This window comes from Aedes aegypti, chromosome 3, assembly GCF_002204515.2.
Source record: "Aedes aegypti strain LVP_AGWG chromosome 3, AaegL5.0 Primary Assembly, whole genome shotgun sequence".
Taxonomy (NCBI): Eukaryota; Metazoa; Arthropoda; class Insecta; order Diptera; family Culicidae; genus Aedes; species Aedes aegypti.
The window spans coordinates 309,153,557-309,170,171 of NC_035109.1; the positions used below are offsets into that span (position 1 = coordinate 309,153,557).

General features: G+C 38.4%; 1 protein-coding gene across 2 annotated transcripts in view; it reads right to left on the bottom strand.

Annotated features, from left to right (window-relative positions):
- Positions 1 to 16,615, bottom strand: part of LOC5575216 (orexin receptor type 2) — a 641,361-nt gene that overhangs the window by 470,857 nt on the left and 153,889 nt on the right. For both annotated transcript variants that reach the window (XM_021850013.1, XM_021850012.1), the window contains exon 3: positions 2,175 to 2,212. The gene's annotated coding sequence lies outside the window, so the exon portion shown is untranslated. The remainder of the gene's footprint in view (positions 1 to 2,174; positions 2,213 to 16,615) is intronic.

Consider the following 16,615-nt stretch of genomic DNA (forward strand, 5'->3'; position numbering starts at 1 on the left):
GATGGGGCATATTACCCCTTCCTTCCACTCCTCCGGTAGCTGTTCTGTTTCCCAATTTTATAGTTTCAGCAATTTTATATTATTATTATTACCTAACTGCGAAAAGTCGTAATACTTTCCAAGCTTTTTCAGGATCCGCTAGTTTAATTGAAAATCGAGTTGCTCATAATTTTGAGAGCATTCTCAATTAAGAAAATTTATTCGACAATTTATGGGGGACTGTCATTGGACAAGTGATAACTATATTATAAAAAAACATCCAAAATAATCCAAAAACATCCTGGTGATGATAGAATTATCTACATTATTATCAAGAAACTTCCAGAGAGTAGCTTATCATTCTGGGTAATATATTCAGAAAATGTTTTCAGTTGGCATATTTTCCTGAAAAAAGAAGTACAAAACTTTAGCTGAAATTTTAACAGAAAATCAAACCTTCGAACAAACTTTTGATATTCAAACAAATGTTAGTAAAAAAACCAAATGCCGAATTATTCGCTCACAGTCAAAGAGCAAACCATAACATCTATCCCATTATCATTTGCCGAAATGTTCCAATCACGATAAATATTCATGTTCCATACCATTATTGCAATTGTGTACGGTTCGATTTTCCTACGCATCGATGCGATTTCCTCGTATGAGACGACAAACAGTAGGTTGCAATCATAAATCAAATCACCCCGTAATAACGATAACAATGCCGACAGCGACACCAATTCGCCGGAACCACAAACCAAAACCGCCGGTGCGCGACCTAAGGAGGCTCATGCTTGTCCGAATATCACGTTTTAACTACGGGCATCAGCCGATCTGCTGCTCCCGAAGGCCATAAATTGTGTCCTGTTTTGCCGGTGACAGACACGTCACTGACTGACTCCCCGAGCAGTGGATTACAACAGAATTGTAACAGAGTTTTGAATTCAGTTGGCACGTTTTTCTAACAATTATTAAAATTTGTTGAATCGTTTTCAGGCCAACTCGTGACACACAAACGCCATTCCATTTTTTTTAGGTAGCTCAGTGCTTTCCATTTTTTTTTACTTTCGTTCCCTTGTTGCCAATATATTTTGGAACTACCTACATATATACTGCTTTGAATGTACATTAGGGTGCGGCTAATTAAAATTTTATTTTCAATCGTTTGTAAAAAAATGTTTTTAAAAAGAGAAAAAAGTTTTTTAATTCCTTTTTGCAGATCCTACCATATGAATTTTATAGCAGGATCGCGAGTGCGTTGAAATTGTTTTCTCCTCTTGTTTAGCGGACGGATCAATAGTTCAAGATCATCGTCTATAATCACGGATTCGAACTTAACTTCACATTTTGGTATTCAATGCCCCTTGCTTCTACAATGAAATTTGTTAAAGTTTCGAGAACATTGCCAATATCAAGTTTTGTTTGCAAAGAACAAAACTTTTTGCTTGTAACAATGATATAGGTAATTAATCGAGATACAATTTTGTTGTAATCGAGTTGTCGGGTCCTCAAACCAGCACCGTCAATCCACGCCGAAGGGACTAACCTGTTGATAGGTGATAAATGAATAAAGCCAACTGGGCACTGGAGGAAGTCGCGTCGTCGTCAGCAAATCGTAGCGCAGCGTAATTCGTCTACGTCTACTGTATCATGATTTTACAAATTCAGCTCACGGCCAAACAACCAGGCTGACGTTGCTCGTATAAGCTGGTGGTCGATTATCGACGACCACGCTGGTAATTTTGGGGAAACCTTATTTCCGCGATAACGTCACGCGTTTGGTCATGTCTGTGGGAGGATGTGTGTGCTTGCTGCTACGCGTAGATAATTGAGGGGTTTTAGCTGACTGTGCTGACGTAGGCGAAGTCGTGGCGTTTTTCAGCGTGCTTGAGCTTCAATGGAGATTCTGCGTAGTTTAAATGCTAGTAAAAGTATGAATCAATTTTGATTTGGCTATATTTTGATAGCGCAAAACAAATTGATGCTCTCTGCTGACATTTCTCAGTATCAAATGAATGTTTTTGTCAATACACACTTTTATTCGTTTGACCATTCGACCTGTTGTCTTGGCTACTTTTCAACAATCCAGCCTTTTGTCTCTAAAGCTCAGTATTGTAGGCAGGCACGATGCCAATTGAATTCTGTTCTAGACGTTGATATATGTACAATCTTGATTTCTGTTCAGTAATACGAACCTTCAAAGTAGTCAATTCGTTGGTATCATTGCATCAATCTGAAACGAAAGAGTTCATTAGTTTTGTATAACGTTCAAAACAGAAGAATAAATAAATGTAAAGAGTCCGATCCTTTTCTTGGAACTATGGCAAGGTATCTTTTAAAACTTCTGTGTTCATAATTAACCACAATATTTATCATATTGAAGTGTTCCTTGTTGCAAAGTTTAAAGCATTTTGTTCCAAGTAATTCATTACCCTATTTAACCCGTATCCGCCCAGCAAAAAGAAACAAGTTCAAATTGCTGCCATTTTGGCAATTCTTTACGGATTGTCTTCGTTTTAGTTCGACTGAATCACTTGGATGTCTAATGTTTCAATCATTAGTAAAATTTTTGGGAATTCTCACCGGTTTGGAGTTAAAACGGTGGGTCACTGGATCAAGTCGGCTAAAAATGACCCCAACTTGCTTCTCAATCATCTTTTGCCCAACTCATCAGTATAAATCTGACTTCAACTCAACTTGTTTTATAATGTTGACTACGGACGTCATGTGAAAACTAAATAAGTCACTGAGACCAGGTTTGGTCTTGGGTATTTCCCAGTAATATATATGGGACTTCCCCAGAACCTCGCCGATGATAGGCCAATTTTATGATTGTTCTAAACCGTCCAAATTCGATTATTAAACTTCATCATTTGCAAAAGCTAACGCAGGCAGGTCGTGGAAAATCATTTTAAGAATATTGGCCACTTAGATAATAGGTCCAAATGTCCCATTTTTAACAAAATGGGAAAATTTCGAGCTTAGTGAAAATTGTCAACTATTCTTCTATTTCTATGTGGACGATACCGTTGAAATGATCTTTTTTCGTTCAGGTCTGAGTTGCTTTCACAAAACGATAATGTTCAATACCCAAATATGCCATTTCAGAAAAAAAACTAAACTTGGCCTATTTGGGTTCACTTCCACGGAGGTCCTATATATAACCGAAAAAATACCCGAGGCCAAAGATGGTCCCATTGCCTAATTTAGTTCTAACATGACGTCCGTAGTCAAAAGTATACATTGAAATTGAGTCAAATTTATATCAATTAGTTGACTTGACCCATTCCAAACCGGTGGACATTTCCAAAAATTCCAATGATGATTGAAATACCAAAAATCCAGGCGATTCCATTCGAACTAAAATGAAGACAATCTGTCAAGAATGGCCAAAATGGTAGCAATCTGAACTTGTTTCCATTTGATGGGTGGAACGGGTTAAAAAGAATTAAATGGATTTCATCGGTCCGTTTTGCTTTTATGTCTTCAGTTTGTATAACGGTTAAGGTTTTAAGTCACCAATTTGGAAAAGATGATGAAACCCAAATTCATGTGAGAACCAGGCTGTCTATTAATATCTGCTGAATTGTCCATAAAATCACTCAGTTAAAATTAGTGCTGTTTTACATTTGTTTCAATTTGAAATATAATTAGAACATAATTTGTTATAAAAATCTGGGTGCAGTTTCTCATACATGTGCGCTTTTATTCATTCAAAGCAGGCTTTTGAAAATTTAACGATCATTGACACACGAGCCATAATTTTATCTTATTTATTCGTCTGCATTCACACAACCAGGGTTGAGAATAAATCTGAAATTGACTCTACAGTAGTCAAACAAAACCAATCACAGTCAGTGAAGCCAGTGAAACTCACGCCCATCGCTGCTGTAGGCAAAGAGCCTTGAAAATTGCAAAACACTCGTTGCTATGGGCAACCCAAAATTTCTGTAGAAAAATGTTCTATTTCCCGCTGCATTTCCCGCATTTACAGCCTTCAATGACACTACTGATTTAGAGAAATTCATGTACCCAATATAGGCTACTTGATGAGATTCACGATTTTAAACTACTGTAGTGAGAGAGCCACGTGATTTTCGCGAAATTCAAGCCTACTACTATTACCATTCCCAGCACTGCACACAACACGCATGACATTTATCGTTCATGGAAAGTAACGAGCCAAGAAAGGAAAAAAAAACAGAAATACACCACCCACTGTTTATGCAAAACATAAATCACCGGAATAGCTAGATACCGTTGTAGTCTGTGAGGTTGCTGCTCTTGAACGCTCTCTCACCACATAACAAACGAGAAAGAGTATAGCATATTCATAGGGCTCTTCGATTGCGATGTGGCACGAACTGTTATGGTTAACGAGCTGTTACATTTTTCGAATGTGATTCGAAAATAGCAATATGAGTAATAATTTGTTTTAAATGAAACTTGTAACTCATCACATTTTTGCTTAAATTATAAAATATGTTGTTTCAGAGGGTTTGATCCGTTGAATCTGTTGCATGCTCCTTTGAGGGCGAGCGACGGAATCCGGATCAATTGTGTCCGGTTCGCGTTTTTTGAAAAAAAAAAACGAAACAAAGTGTGCGTGTGAAAAAAAGTATCGACGCGTCAGTAGTGTTTGATCCATTGAATCTGTTGCATGCTCCTTTGTGGGTGAGCGACGGAATTCAGATCGTGTCCGGTTCGCTTAGCAATCGCACTATCGGTATCGATCATTCGTGTATATGTTCACGTATTCATTTAAAAATATATCTTTATCGTTTACCAAAACGAATCCTTGCCCATATCCAAACTCCCAGTGTTTTCTTGTGGAAGTGAAGAGGACTCCTCGGCTTCCATAAAGCAAGTAACACGTCAACATTTCCCTCCCATTCCCAAATTGACCTGCATTCGAACGCAGCCGGCGCCGGTATTGTTTGCTATAATAATGAGAGCACCAGTACTTACACATTGAAGATGTTACTGATCCTGAGTAGTATCTATTGGTTCCCTGTGTAAGTACAGCTGTTCTTGCAATAACGTAGTAGCAACTGCGGGCGGTCAATCATGCTCATGCTCATGCTCAAATTATATAATATGTTGTTTCAGTTTTGTTCAGTGAAGAGGAAATATTGTAGTGCTATTTTATTTACTAATCAGCCAAAATAACAATATATTTTATTAGAAAAAATGCGCTAACTGAGAAACAAAACTTGCCACAATATACAAAGAAATATTTTAGAAGGAAAGTTTCGGAACAACTCGAAACCGCTGCATGTACATTGAAAGATTGTCTAATGAGGCACCTAAGGGAAAATTTCTAACAAAATACATCCCTAAATGAAAATCTCGAAGCTTGTGACGGAATTCTGAAGGACTTAATTTGAAAAACACGTTTGCATTTTTATAACAAACAAATACAGGTCGGACTCGATTATCCGGAGTGTAGATTTTGTTGTCACTCCAAATAATCGAATCACGAAAAGAAAAATGTAAATCTGCGATAAAAGAACTTAAATAGTTTTTTTTTTGTTGATCTATTTATATTTATTATTTATTTATTATTTATTTATTATTTATTTATTATTTATTTATTATTTATTATTAGGTATTCTGTTTATCGGACTTTATAGTCTACATAAACTTAACTGGTTAAACTTACAAAATTAAATACAAACACAATTAGACATCATATCACAATACATCTCATCACAAAACATTACAAAACATGTCAAATAATAAAATAAACTATTACAAAGAGTCAAAAGAGTCTTGAGCGGTTGATTTTTCCAGCAAATTTATCAATATTCTCATCGAAATCGAAAAGATATTCCACTATGCTAAACGTTCGAATACATGCTGCCATCGGTTCATTGTAACCAAACAGGGTTCTGTGAAATCTTTGTTCGAGCAGGGTTGTATTCCGCAGCGATCTGCTCGGGACACGGAAGTTGAGCATTCCACGCAGCTCTGGGGAATCAATTTCTCTATTGATGAGTTTTGCAATTATCAACGCTTGTTGAATTTTCCGTCGACGTTGCAACGTGTCCAATCCTAACAATTGACACCTCTCCGGATATGGTGGCAGGTTAAGGTGAAACATCTCCGAATCCAAAAATGGCCGGCACAATGGCCGACTTGTGCCCCTACTCACGATTTCAAAGGCACAAAACTGGACAAATAGTTGGCAAACGTTTCTGATCTTCTTATTTTAAGCTTTCTGATAGTGCACAAAGCCAAAATAAAAAGTGCACGGTTGTTGGATGCTTTCTTTGTGAGATTTGTGCATTTGAAGTTTTAGTGTAATCTTAGAAGTTGATTCAAAACTGTTTCACCTTAACTGGATCTCGCCACGGTAAATTCCGTAACGCCATGCGGACAAAACGTTTCTGCACTCGTTCGATTCTCAAACACCATGAGACTTGATGCGGACACCATACCACCGAAGCATTCTCGAGAATCGGACGGACGAGTGAACAATATAATGCCTTCAGGCAATGTGGATCATTGAAGTCCTTGGCTATCTTAAAGATGAATCCCAACCGTTGCGTAGCTTTAAAGATTACCATCGATCGTTGGCAATCAAACATGAGTTTCGCATCCAACTGGACGCCCAAATCGTGCACTTCACTGACTCTTGTCAGAATAGTTCCGCCAATCTTGTAGTCAAATACAATAGGACGTTGCGTACGATGGAACGTGATTACGTAGCATTTTGCAACACTGATGACGAGTTTGTTTTTCGTACACCATGCAACAAAAACTTGCAGTTTACTTTGCAGTTGCAAACAGTCATCGATAGATCGTACCTCGAGGAACAATTTGAAATCGTCCGCATAAACTAGCTTGCTGCCATCTTCAAAAAACAGTGCAACGTCATTGAAAAATAGTGCGAATAGTAGCGGTCCCAAATTACTTCCTTGCGGAACACCCGATTTATTCGAGAACGGTGTCGACACGGCGTTATCAAGTTTCACTCGTAGAACTCTCCCAAAAAGATATGAGTTCAACCAGCATACCAGTTGCGACGAAAAGCCGAGACGAGATAACTTGCATAGAAGGATAGTATGATCAATTTTGTCGAACGCAGCTTTGAGATCCGTATATATTACATCCATTTGCGTTCTTGCTTCCATGCTAGCTATGCATTTGGATGCGAAGCTCAGCAAGTTCGTTGTGACGGATCTCCCTGGCATAAACCCATGCTGATCAAAGGAGATATAGTTCTTGGTGCGTTCCAATATTGCGCCGCTAACGATTATCTCAAACACCTTCGAAGAAGCTGACAAACTGGTTATGCCACGGTAGTTTACTACGTTTCGTCTATCACCATTCTTGAAGATGGGACACATAAATGATTGCTTCCATATGTCTGGAAACTTAGCTTGTTCAAACGATCGATTAAAAATATCACTCAACGGTCTTGCCAAAACAGTGATGCAACGGCGAATGACAACTGCAGGCAATCCGTCAGGTCCATGAGAAAAAGTACTCTTTAATTTCTTTGCCGCTTTTACGACCATTTCCGGAGTGATGACGAAAATACCGAAATAAACCAAATCACAGGGTACGTTTGACGCTACATTCTCCGCCTCTTGTTGCGAAGTGACATGGCTCGAACAAACGCTTGCAAAGTGCCTCGCAAATAGCTCGCAAGACTCCAAAGACGACGAAGCGGTCGCATTACCAAAATATACGTTTGATGGTATCGATGACGTTTTCCGTTTTGAATTAACGAAATTCCAAAAACCTCGGGGATTGCTGCGTAGACTGGATTGCATTCTGAGCACATACGATTTATATAGGCTAGCATTTAGATGACGATATGCATTAACAGCGCGATGGAAGATACGAGCATTGGCATTGATTCGCCGCCGTTGCAGTTTACGTTGACATGCGTTTCGTTCCCGTTTCAACTGGCGAAGCCGTGAAGAGCTCCATGCTAGAGTGAAGGATGGTCTTACACGGGGTACATTCGTTTCAAGCCACCGATTGATTTCGCCACAAAAACATTCCGCCATATCGTCAACTTCCTTCGATGCAAACAATGATGTCCAGTCAATATTGTTGAGATGATCAGATAGACCAGGAAAATCTATCAATCGATAATTAAGTGGGCGAACCGCTATTCTATCACCAACCGTAGACGAGAGGGCTTCATCAACATCTGTGTGAAGAGAAATGGCAAGCGGCGGATGATGAGAATCCACTGGCAGCATTGGCATCGAACAACCACCGACTGTAGCTTCACATTCCAACGGACAAAAAACAAGGTCAAGTGTACGACCGAGCAAATTGGTCTCGAGATTGCGTTGTCCTAAACCAAGGAATTACATGCCGTCCAATAATGTATGGCTAGTCGGTGGCAAGAGTGAACCACCACAAATTATTCCCGTGTCATTTCTAACCCAGCGCATGCGTGGTTGATTGAAATCACCACAAATGAGCACAGTTTCGTTTGCCGAACAGTTGTTGCACAATTCTTGCACGGATGCGATATGCTCGTTGATGACGCTCAGATCCTGGCTACGATCAGGTGGGATGTAAACAGCGCATAAGGATAACTTTTTGCCTTTTATATTCGTCGAGACAGAAATTTGTTCCAAATTCTGTGCACTCGTTGTATCGATTTTACAGCTAGTGTACTGCTCAGGCACAGCAATCAAAACGCCACCAAACCGAGATTTATTGCTGTTCCGAGGGCAACGATCGCAGCGAAAAACGTTGTAAGTCGTTCCAAACAGTTGCAACGAGGTGATGCAGTCGTCTAGTCCAGTTTCCGTGAATATTACCACATCAAATTCGCAGTCATGGGCAGCCAGAAAAACATCGTCAATCTTCATCCGCAATCCTCGTACATTTTGGTAATAAACCATAATATTGGAGTCGTGGTCAGGGATTCGCTGCAATGTACATTGATTTAATGCAGGTGAAGACGTAAAAACATCAAAATACTCGCCTCTGGTGAGAGCCCTTGGGCTCCCACCTTCCTCCAAGCATCGCGGTGTGTTCAAACAATAGTTTCTGGATTCCCCGTTGGTTGCTCCTGAGTAGGGGTAACTGCTGGCGGCTCGCGGGCGAAGGATAGTGGACGTCTGTTTTTTGAAAAATCCACAAACTCTCTGAACATCAAGCCGGTAGGGCGTGTTGCATCGAGGGCTTGCTGTTTGAGAGCTAGTTCAAGGCCGATTTTGAACGAGATGACACTCATGTTCTTGGTATCTGCACCTTTCGGTACTGGATCTCTCAAATCCAGACATCGCGCAACAATCTTTTGCACGTCATCGTCACTGATTTTTGGTTGAAATCCCGAGAGATACAGCCAGAACTTAGGAGGTGAAGCGGCAGGTGTGATAAAGGGAATGGATAGATCACTGAAGTCCATGGCGCCAGTGCCTCGATCAGCAGCAGGAGCCAACGATTGGCCGTTTTCCCCACGGCGGCGCTTCATGCCTAACCCCGGCCAAACGGGCGTTCTCATTTCACGGACAACAGGAAGTTTTGGTGTAGAGATGTTCGCAATGTTATCTACTTTCCTGCTTAGCTCCGCAACAATACCAGACAGCTGCTGTATATGTGTATTGATATCATCTGCACTTGCGGTTGGAGATACATTGCGATGGGCTTGATCGGCAATGTACGCACGAATGCTTCTGCCGTTTAGCTCATCCCTGCATTTTGTGCAAACAAACACGGCCTTGCCTTGAGCAAAAACATCTTTTCATGACCGAAGGTTGAAGCCACAACAATTTTGGCTAATGTGGAAAGGAGATTCACATAAACCACAACGTACGGGCTCCAAATCGTTGATTTCGAGGTGGCACTCTCCGCAATGTTTTTTCTCCATCTTCGTTTTTATCCTTAGTTTCGTAAGCAAGGAAAGCAGAACCAGCTTCGTTCGCTTCGTTGAACCACAACGACGTCGAATTCTAAACAGATGTGACTGGTGCTAACGGTTGGATGGCGCCAAAAATATCCAATTTGGTCGGGTAATGGTCAGCAAAAACAGTACGATGAGGGCTATTTCGACTAAAACTCCAGTATGTAACTGATTTTACGATACAGTCGAATACAACGTATATAAACCGAAACAGATAATATGCGTATTACACGATCAAAATCGTAATAAAAATCCCATTCCTCAAAACACGATAAAACGGAAATTATTGATTTTTTCATGTAAGAAAACAATTTTTGTGAAGTTCCATATTTTACCTGAAAAGTTAAAATCTTTAGCTTTCATTTCGTCCAAAAAGATTGAAAATCGGTCGAACGGTTCAAAAGTTAGAATTTTTTTAGGAATAAAAATTTGGCAAAATTGCGATTTTTCTGGTCACCCTATTTCGGAAATGAGCACCCTAATAAAAAAAAATCCAAAGACACGTGTATCCTTATTTCGGATGAGGAGCAAAATAGCAAACTTTCACGGAATTTGGTGACCCACTAGATCGTTTTTTCATGGAATGGCTGAAGGAAAAAAAACATCCTTCTCCTACCTACGTTTTACCTAAATCTACTAAACCATTCATATAGTGTATTGCAATAACAAATTACACCCGATTCTGTTTTTGCACGGATTTTTTTTACACGACCGTGCAAAAAAAGTTTCCATACATTTTTTTCCGCCAAAACCTTATTTTTGCATGAAACGTCGAGAAATGATGTTACTTTTTTTGCACGGTTTTTGAAATTTTGAACTGAAAACTTTTTTTGCACGGTACGCATCTCCCGTGCAAAAACAGAATCGGGTGTATTTTATGCATAAAAACAGATAAACAAGAGTTTCAAAAAACATACTCCGGATAATCGAGTCTATAATTCCGGAAAATTGAGTCTCCGGGCAATCAAGGCCGTCATGTACCATCCAGAATTAGTCTTAATATCAGGGAAAAACTTATATATGAAATGAATGTATGAAAAAAATTAGCTTCGAAGCTTTGGATTTCAAAGAAAAAGATACTACATGAAATACAGCTAAAAAATATATAACACACTGTTATGTTGATCATTGCATTGTCTCATCAAGCATTTGTAGAGCTTTCGGAGAAATTTCTCGGTACAGCAAACCGCATCTTTTGGGGCGCTCTGTCCACCTAGCAGAGAGATAGAAAAACTATTCTATATAACGTTCAGATAGACATATGGTGTCTCCGACAAAGTTGTAGAAGTGGCAATTTGAAACAACTTTGTCCAAGACTCAATTTTTCTATCTCTACTAATGACTCCAATCATATTTTTAATCATAATTTTTCCAAGATTTTCAACATATTTAGCTTTCTACGAAGTCTTTTGCCATGCAAATCCGTGTTTTTGCTCAATATGTTATCACGCTATCATTGGAAATAACAAAGGAACTCATGAATAACTCTTTTTATAGGGTAGTTTAGGCCCCCAGGAACCATTTTCCACGACCATCGCAGATTTTTCCTCCCCCTGAATTAACAGTATCCTTATGATAACCACAGACTTTTTGCCAAAGTTCAGCTCAATCTATACAAATTTCAAGCATCGCAAGGAGTTTTTAGAAATAATGGGCGGTATGAATAAAAAGCGTTGAACTTTACTACATGTAGCATCTACTTAAAAACAAAATCCACAAAGTGCTCTCTAACCATCCCCTGAAACAAGGCTGGAAGATTTTTAGGAGGCTTTATGGAATCAATAGATAAATTTCTAAAGAAGATCCCAGAAGTATTCCACAAGAAATCTTTGTAGAAATACCAAAAAAAAACTTGATGGATTTGTGAAAAAAAAATTACGTAACAGTTTCTGAAGGTCTCTTTGGAACCTCTTGAAGCAGTATTCAGTGCAAGCATAATAAAGAAAAAAAAATCAAAATTTAACGACCATTTCGCTTAACCTTTCATCAAAAATAAAGACTTGAATTTAAATAGAGAAAAGAGATTTGTTACCAGCTTTTATTGTGTGTAAAATTGGTCCCGAAATGGTAAGTGATTTATTGTTTTCAATTATAATTGAAATGAAAATCGGTTTGTTTAAGAATATGGTCTGTAACATATAAACCTCAAAATCAGTTCCACATACGATTGGGCCCCGCATATATAGGCAGATTCGTCTGAATTACAAAATTACACCGAGTTATCGAGAATGAATTTTGATTTGCTTGTTAACGTGTTGCTTTTCTAGAAATCAAATTCATAATATTAAATGAAATTTTTACCTCGATTTTGGGGCCCCTATCAACTCGGGGCCCGGTGCGGGCCGCACCCACCGCACAGTGGGACGAAATCAAAAAAAGTGGGACATGTGTGTTTGTGCTGAAACCATTGGGTTTAGCGTTTCGACATGTTCTACAAAGTTCCATCATTTGTTGAGTACTTAATTCAGACACTGAAAAAAAATTCACTTAAAGTGATATACACTGAGAAAAAAAATTAACTTTTTTAATTATTGTCAAAATTGAAAACTGTCTAAGGAAGTATTGTAGGCGACATCATTTCATGAAAGTTTGTCGAAGACAGGAAAGCTTTATCTCCTACACTGACGAAGTTAGGGGGTAAAAATGATGGGTACCCCCTTAAAACTCATATTTTCTCCATAACTTCTAAATTTGAATTTTTACATTTTTACAATGTTCTACAATGTTTAAGGTGCTGTAAAAATACACATTTTTGCCGAAGACACTGAAGCGCTAGCTCTCCATTTTGAAGATTTACGAACGATTTTCTGATTTTTTCACATCAAATTTAAGTGTGCATATCTTGTAATGTTGCAAGTAGTAGCAGCTAATTTTAGCATCATGCTGTTCCTCAACCTTTACTCTTTTAATATTTGTACGAATGATTGTGGGGTCAAGCGGGGCTCATCGCATTTTGTTTAATTGAAAATTGTATTTCCCATAATTAAATATTATATTTTTTTTAAATATTATATATTTTTTGCAGTTTTTTATGTATGTGGTATAGTTTTTAAGTATTGTTTTCATTTTGCTATGGAATTTTTAATGTTTGCCCATTTTAAACGATGATAAAATGTTATGTTTTACAGTTTTTTGTCAAAATTTGAACAGAAATATTATTTTAAGTAATATTTATTTTTTCATGTATCTGACAACATTTTTGTAAGTGTATCAAAGAGTTAAATACCACTATAAGAATAAAATCAACTGATTCAAATGTATAATAGAAAGATACAAATTTGTTTTGATAGCTATCAATGACATTGCCTGGATATCTATTATAGTGCTGTATATCTGTGTATGTATTGATTTCCTAGATTTGCAAAATTACAAAAAGTGACAGACGGTATCTAGCATAGCCTAATACACTTGAAAAAATTAAATAATTTTCACGAAAACAACAACTTTTCCTCTATAGCCGTGTGAAATTCAAACTTGAACAGTAAACATTATAAATTTGTCGTTTGTAAAATGGGCCAAGAGTTAAATATTATAACAAAACATAAAAAAATAGCAGATAGAAAAAAAAAATTAATAAAATTTAGAAAACATACATTTATTCATAGGAAATACAATTTTCAATTAAATAAACTGCGATGAGCCCCACTTGACCCCGCAATTATTCGTACATATATTAAAAGGATATAGGTTGAGGAACAGCATGATGCTAAAATTAGCTGCTACTACTTGCAACTTTACAAGATATGCACACTTAAATTTGATGTGAAAAAATCAGAAAATCGTTCGTAAATCTTCAAAATGGAGAGCTAGCGCTTCAGTGTCTTCGGCAAAAATGTGTATTTTTACAGCACCTTAAACATTGTAGAACATTGTAAAAATGTAAAAATTCAAATTTAGAAGTTGTGAATCAAACAAGAGTTTTAAGGGGGTGCCCATCATTTTTACCCCCTAACTTCGTCAGTGTAGGAGATAAAGCTTTCCTGTCTTCGACAAACTTTCATGAAATGATGTCGCCTACAATACTTTCTTAGACAGTTTTCAATTTTGACAATAATTAAAAAAGTTAATTTTTTTTCTCAGTGTATATCACTTTAAGTGAATTTTTTTTCAGTGTCTGAATTAAGTACTCAACAAATGATGAAACTTTGTAGAACATGTCGAAACGCTAAACCCAATGGTTTCAGCACAAACACACATGTCCCACTTTTTTTGATTTCGTCCCACTGTGCACCGCACCCCTGTAGCTACGCTACTGCGTTCAAAACAAAAAATGTCACGGCTCTTCCAAACTGTAATCTTCTTCTTCCCAACGTTTTTTCAAACCCGAATGCGAAAAGACTCGAGCACAGAGGTGACACGATTTTTCCGGTTTTCGGGGTTTTGCATTTTTGCTCGATAAAGGCAGCATGAAGTTGAACTTGTTTATATGTATCGCAACGGAATGATTGTGCTCTTGCTATTAGCGCTAATAGATATAAATTAGTTGAAAGCACAAGCGAAATATTAGCGATTGAATTATTTAACATTTTTTTCAACCACTCACCTCGAGATGGCTGCCCGAAAATGATCATAAGCCATTTTACGAGACGTTCGAATGACGTTTTCCGGCGGGCCGCTAATTGTTATTGTTCAAAAAACTAGCATGACATGTGAATGCCGCTGGTAACATTTTTGTTGGTTATGGCATTCCCGTCTCTTTTGAAGCATTATTCTACCCAGTTACCATGTTTTGTGTTACCAGCAGATGAAATAAATTGCTCCCTTCCTGCTGATTTGGTTTAACATGGAAAGATTGAAAAGTTTATTAAAGCGCCATTGTTGAATGAGCTCCTTCCAAATGTAACGCTAGAAGAAACGTAAATAAATGGGCCCGCCAGCAACTTTCAAAGCTTGTAAACAAACGGAAAACATATGATTCGAAACGTCTCATAAAATGGCTTATAGTGGAGAGACAAAAACATTCAAGCAGTGTGTGAACTGTTGGCAGCGCAACGCCTGATGGTATTGATGCTGCTGCTACTTTGTGTTTTGGTTGACTGGCAGAATCGATGAACTGTGGTCACAGTTCCCAAGCCTGATCACTATTCAAACCGCTGCTTCACCTGAATCACCTAACTGACATCAATAGTTGGCAAAAATGTGTGTAGACCAAACAAAACGAAAGCTAAAAGCCCTGACAACATCCAGCCAGGCCCCGTTCGAATCTGCTCTAAATCAAACATCAAACACTGTCCCGGCCGTCAAATGTAAACAGCCCGGGGTTTTTGCCCCGACCAGTCAATCTGGACACAATCTGCCATTGAACTACATGTGTGCGGTAGGTGATGGACGCTTTAATCCTGTATTCCAAAATCGCGGTGATGCTGAATGTTTTTTTTCGCAAGCGACTCAAACGTTTGTTTGAAGAATTAACCATTTATCAACTTGCTTTCAAATGAGGAATCCAAATGCAAAGGGGCGTATGTGACATTTTGGTCAGTTGCACTAAAATAAACTCTACAATTTACGAACATTCCAACGAAATTTTTATATTTTTTGCCTAATAGTAAAAAAAAACACAGGAGATTGGGTTGTTTGTTTGATTCCCATAAAGTTTGTATGGAATGAAAAATTGTGTCTTCAAAGTCAGATACCAAAATTTGGTCACTTGCTTCTTTCCCTTCGAAAATGATTGGAAAGATGTTTGGAGCAGTATGCTTCAAATGGAGTGATGAGTCGACAAATAAAACGATATTCACAATTGAATCAAACGTATGGAATATTGAACACTTGAGAAGCTGTTGGTAATAAAAACGACAATCAATATGGCCAATGTCCATTCGCACTAGTGTCAGATGAAGTGGAAACATGAATCGAATGTTAGTTTTCGGAACAAAATCACAATCCTATCGCTTTGGTGACACGCTAAAACGCGCACCAGATAGGCAATCGCTCAAAAATTCATCACTTGTTATTCGCCGGATCGAGAGAAAGTCAACTGCAAGTGTTTATAGCAAATGTTTCAAGCGTTTGAAGCAAAATTTTCACCAGAACGTACGAAACACGCATGGACACAGCACAAAGGCCATACCCGGAACGTTTGGTCACTATTCGCTACACTTGTTGTCGCCCTGGGTGTCATGTTCGGTGATGCAATCTATCCAATCCCTCGTATCACACCCCCATTCCTCGCTAAACCATGTGTCGAACCAGGCCTGTCGACGGGTGAGTTCACAGCAAAGCGGCCGCATGTTTGCCATCTGTGTTAACTGTCGTAGAAAACAATTTTCCCGTATTCCCTTTTTGACCATTCAGGCGACGACGACGACGACGAGGTCCATTTGCCAGGAGGAAAACAATTTCCAGACCGGTACACCGACCGGAATGACTGACGATTGATTTAGTGACAGTTGAGATTGGATTTCCCGAGAAAATGGCAGTCACGAGTGCCGTTGCAAATGTATAATACTGCGCTGATGCATTGGCAGCTGACCAATAATGAAGTAAATTCTCGCTAAAGTTTTCGAAAGTTCCTGATAAGCAATTAACAGTGATTTTGTTCGTTCGATGTTCGAATGTTTCAACATTGGCATATTCTATATAAATCATTAGTACTAATTAGGTAACTCAGGTAAGTCAGATGTGAAAATATCGCTGTTTGCGTTTAAGTTGCAAATCCAGACTGGCTGAGCTTCAAACGTGGTAACACAAAGTAGCCAAGGGATACTTAGCAACCATGATCCATATCACCGCCAACCTAGCAAAGAAAACCAATGG